The sequence below is a fragment of the Salvia miltiorrhiza genome, chromosome 3 (genome assembly GCF_028751815.1).
Source record: "Salvia miltiorrhiza cultivar Shanhuang (shh) chromosome 3, IMPLAD_Smil_shh, whole genome shotgun sequence".
Taxonomy (NCBI): Eukaryota; Viridiplantae; Streptophyta; class Magnoliopsida; order Lamiales; family Lamiaceae; genus Salvia; species Salvia miltiorrhiza.
In genome coordinates this window covers 24,510,788-24,516,148 of record NC_080389.1, presented here as the reverse complement: position 1 = coordinate 24,516,148, position 5,361 = coordinate 24,510,788, and the positions used below count along the sequence as shown (strand labels likewise).

The window sequence follows — 5,361 nt, the reverse complement described above, 5'->3', positions numbered from 1 at the left end:
TGAGCGGACAAACCAATGATAGAGTTAGAGTGAAGAGATTTGAGAAATGAGTTGAGTTAGAGATGCTGATTGAATTGAGCTGAAATTTTATTTTATTTCCAACTACCGGGAATAGAGTTACCGGATACCGAGTTATCAAAGAGATTGACTGTCCTATTAAGAAAATAGGAATAATGAGTTGGAAATAGAGTCGAGAAAGAAAGAGTGAGAACCCTTGATGAAAAGAGTCGGTCTGAGAGACGTTTGGTTCGTCCGTGTTTTGCCGATTGCTTTGATGTGATGTTATGTGAATTTACGTGACTGATTGATTATGTGATTTTTATTACGTGTGCCATTATGAGCAAGTTATTATGATTTTTATTTGAGAACTTTAGAACTTGGAATTTTAATTAAGTTTCCAAAGCAAGTGCGGCTTATTTTTACCGAGAAATCAAAGAATGCCGGTTTATAGAATTTTCTCCAAACAAAATATTTTCAAATTATTTTTCCTATGATGAGGAATATTATAATTGAGTGAGTGCACTAATATTAGTGCTATAATTATTTTATTTTGGTCACATAAATAATTATGCTATGACATTTTATTAATGTGTAACATTTCATAATTATTGTTATTTTTCATTTACTACTCTCTCTCACATTATTATTTTATTTCCTTAAGCATGTGCCTAAATACAAATTGCCAAGTGGATTAGAGCATTAATTTAAGAGTGTAGAGATTAGGGAATCATGGCATTAAATGCCAAATCTTCTCAAAGATTTGAGAGATCCTCCATATCAAAACCAATCTTGGAAAATTCTCTCTCTCACTCTCTCACCCCCATTTTCGACCACCCCTCTCTCTCCCTCATCTCTCTCTCTTTTCCTCCATTAACAACCATAGATGAAGACCTTCGAAGCTTCATAAATTCATATCAAAAGAAAATCCACCTCTAGATCTATCCAAAACACCCTCTATCTCCTAGAATTCAAGAAAATCCTTGGAGTTTAGATTCAAGGTTAGAAAGAGAAAGTTTGATTTTTGGTGTAAGCTTGGGTAAGTGATCTTTAATTCCATAGATCTATCTTGTATGATGTTATATGTGAGCATATTTGGAAGATTGAAGCAAGAAATCACCCCCTTCTTTTTTTGAGAATTTTCGAAAATTGTGGGTTTCTACCCTTCGAAAAAAAATTTCTTTTTCTTTCCTTAAATTGGGGTGAGAAATGTGATCTATGATATGTTTGATGATGATTGATGTGTGAATTGAAAAGCTATGTCTTGAGATGCAAAGTTTGAGTGAGTTTAGTTTACCCAAAATTGGGAATTTGTGAGTTGATTTTTGAAATGATGAATTGATGATGAGTATGAGGTTATGAGGTGTCTAAGATGATGATTGATGGAGTAGATTGAGGATGTGATGTTAATTGATGACTTTGATGTGAATTAGTTTGGTGAAATTAGGGATAGTGTATCTATGCCCTAAATTGTTAATTGATGGTTTATATGTGTGATTAAATGGTTTTAAATGATAGATCTAAGGTTGGATTAAGGTTTCATATGTGTTTGTGAAATTTCAAAGAGTTTAGTGTAACCAAAATTAGGACTTTCATGCCTATGTGTTAAATAAGTAAATTGGCTTAGGATAAATGTAATTGAGCATGATATTAGAGTCTAATTATGCTTGGTTAGGTTAAATGTTAGCTATACAAAATTTTGACTTAGTTTAGTTTACACAAGTTTTAGGTTTTCATGTGTTATGAGGTCAATGATTGGTTTAATGAGGTTTAATTGCTATACGATCATTATGTGGACGTTTGTCATGCTTTATTTAAGAGTCCACGTTGATATGTGAGTTTTCTCCGAGTTTAGTTTGCATGATAAAAGAGAGTCTATGTGTGTATAATGAGTTATATGATGTATAAGGTCAAATATGTGTATTTGAGTACTTTTGAGCATGAAAACGAGATGAGATTTGAAATGATGCGTTCGTTGAAACGTTTTCTTGAGATTTGAGTTTGAGATGTAAGAGAAGAGTCAAGTTTGAGTTGTGATGAGTATTATGTTCGTGCTTGAATGTTTTGAGTGTTCTAAGTGTTTAAGATGAGCTTTGATAAGTTTTCGTTGAAGGAGTGTAGAGTTGAGCATGTTTGCTTGTGTGTTTGAGTTGGGAGTCATTTTTTGAGACGCACTGACCTACTGTTTTCGATGGGTTATCGTTACCTAAACACCTTGAAAATTTTGTGGTAAGTATATTTGAGAGTCTTGAGTACCCCGGTAAACTTTCAAGTCATTTGGACTTTCTTTACTATTTTTATAAAATGGAAAACCAAAACTGCTACGTTCTGCCAAAATGTTCGGTGAGTAGCCAATAGAGTCACCTTTTCCAGTATATTTTCCTAACCTTTTGGAGCCCAAATTTTTATTTTTAAGACATGAGTGTCTTATCTAATTACCCATCAAATTTCAAGCCTTTTTGACAACGTTTACTAGTTTTCAAAAATCAAAGTTTTCAATTGCTCAAAACTGCCGAATATGGTAGACTGTAGAAAAACAGTCATATATCCTAAAATACTTGGAGTTTTTCATCCTACTTTTTTTCTAAATGAAACTAGACTCAAAGAGGTTTTCAAATGGTATAGGTTACGACTCCATTGGAGTTCTGTACCGAGTCTGGTGAAGTTTTTAAATCGAGTCAGTGCAGAATGAAGTTTGTTTGCGACATGTCTATGTGTGAATTGATATGCTTATGTGTTTATGCTTGTTTATGTGCTTGATTGCTATGAGTTTGATCCGAGTTGAGTGTTAAGTCGAGTAAACCTAGGGGTTGAGATTTATTGGGTAAATAGAAGATGAGTGAGAAGTATTAGTTTGAGACGAGACTGGTTTTAGTAACGAGTTCTAACTAAGGTTTGTTTTATCACATGAACCTTCGATGACGATGATGATGATATATGAAGGCCCGAGCGAGATGAAGAAATAAGTCGCCTGTTTTCCTTTCCAAGTTGAGCGAAGGACTTCAGGTGGGCAATATTTTGAGTATACATATATCATATGAGCTTTCTAAAATGATTTGATGATGTTATGAGTTTAACAAATGTTTTGAGATAAATGATGTTTGAGAACTGTTTGACTTGCCAAGTTTTTGATGTTGAGCCTGTATGTTACCCTCTACGGATGAGATGAGACGAATTCGGATCCTGCCACAAGTGGGGTTGTGTACACAGAGGTGACCGTGAGCCGTCTTCGGGTCGGCCGGTCACGGTGCTTGAGAAGGAGGCCTACTTCTCAGTACCTTGATTATGATGATGAGTTGTAGATGCGGTACATACATGTCGAGTACTTGTCTGCAGACACTTATTTATGATGTTTATTATTAAAAACTGCATGCACAGATTCATTTACGCTAACTTTATTCCTGTGTATTGCTGAGATGTGGCAAGTTTCAAACCTATAGCTCTAAGAGCACCTTTCTTGTTTTTCGGCGTTTGCCCACTGGGTATTATGTACTCACGCCCTGCATGTATCTCTAAATGTGCAGGCTAAGCGAGGAGCGAGATTGGTCTGGTGCTGGTGGGGGATTGTTTAGTTGATGTATTTACTTTATCGCATTTCCATTTTGTCGATACAGTCTTGATGATTGAGTTACTTTGTTTTCTTTTGAATCAAGCAATGTACTCTCGGTTATGTGTCTTCATACATATAATCGGTTCGCCTTTTGCTGCGATACTCTGAATTTTATGATTCCTTATGAAAAATGAACTATACCCGCTTTATTTTTGTTCTTGAAATTCCTGATAATTACGAAGTTATGACGATGTTGACGTTTATACCCCTGGAGTTGATTTATGAAGTTTTCCTTAGCATTTTTTTATGCGAGCTTCCGCTTGATGTTCAACCTTTTCTTCTTGTCTTTTTATTCTTTTAAAATAGTCGTATCGATACTCGGTCCACGCTATCACTAGCGTCGGGGATCGGGCTGCGACAGCGAGATAGCAGAGCAGAGTAGAGTGAGCATAGCAGAGAGCGAGAGAGCATAGCAGAGTTAAGCAGAGCAGAGTAGAGAGAGCAGAGCAAAGTGGAGTGAGCATAGCAGAGAGCGAGAGAGCAGAGCAGAGTAGAGTGAGCAGAGCAGAGAGCGAGAGAGCAGAGCAGAGTAGAGAGTACAGAGCAGAGCAAAGAGTAGAGCAGAGCAGAGAGTAGAGAGAGCAGAGCAGAGAGCAAGAAAGCAGAGCAGAAAGAGCAGAGCAGAGAGTAGAGATAGCAGAGCAGAGAGAGAGGACCGAGGGACGAGTTTGAGAGGGAGGGTCTTGGGCCTTCCCCTTTATTTTTACTTTGTAATTGGGCCTTTGGAACAAATTCATTTTAATTATATGAGTTCCCTTAATTGGTTCATTATGGATTAATTATTATGGGATTATTGCTCGAGTAATCGGATTCAGCTATTCCCCTTTTTCGATTAAATAGGGCAAGATCTATTAGATTCTCATGTGAGTTAAAACACCCTAAGACGAAGGGGTTAGTCATAGTTATTTACCCGATCGTGCGAAACGAGTTTCAGTTAGTTTATTTTGCTTATTTAATCCGAGAGTTAGGATTAATAGTAGAATTTTCCGAACTATTAAGTCGGAATAATGAATCATGCATAAGAGATTCATGCATAGTTACTCACGCATTCTCATTATTCGAGCAAATATCTTATTTAAATTCTCGCAATAAAGGTCAAGTGCGAGAGTAATACCTAGACGAGAGTTATTGCACCATAACAAGAGTTGCCAGCAGGTGGGCATTACTTTCATATATATCAAATGAGTTTAAATGTTACGTTCAAGCAAGTTATTTCATGACAAAACCTTTGAGTTGAAGTTATTTCAAGTATTGTCTTGCCATAAAATGTTTCAATTTCAGTATGATATCTATCTGATGTGACTTTGCCAGTTATTATGTAATCGAATTCGGGTCTTGAGCAGTTGATAGCTATCCTTCCAAGGCTAGTGTACACCAGTGACCGTGAGTCATCGAGCGGGTTGGCCGGTCAAGTGTCCGTGAGAGGTGGCCACCTCTCCGGCACGCAGCTTCAGTTATGATAGATTATGAGAACTTAGTCTGCAGACGAACTTTAAGAATCACAAATGAATTTAGTAAGCTTGGGCTTTTTTAGCGAAAAACTCCCTTGTTGTGCTGTTTATGATGGCATGACAATTTACAGTTTTGAAGCATGTATTTTTATACTTAGGCATACGTGCCCACTGAGTACTTTTGTACTCAGCCCTGCATATATTTCTAAATGTTCAGGTTGAGTAGCTGTCGGTGGTGATGAAGTGACGAGTGGAACCCTTTTGTCTTATCTCTATGTACTAATGAACTCTAGGGATACATGT

General features: G+C 36.7%; 1 long non-coding RNA gene across 1 annotated transcript; it reads left to right on the top strand.

Annotated features, from left to right (window-relative positions):
• The first annotated feature begins 824 nt into the window (after positions 1 to 824).
• Positions 825 to 3,747, top strand: LOC131015696 (uncharacterized). Its single transcript, XR_009098664.1, has 3 exons — positions 825 to 1,036; positions 2,941 to 3,003; positions 3,522 to 3,747. It is a non-coding gene; the product is annotated as an uncharacterized LOC131015696 (long non-coding RNA).
• The last annotated feature ends 1,614 nt before the right edge of the window (positions 3,748 to 5,361 follow it).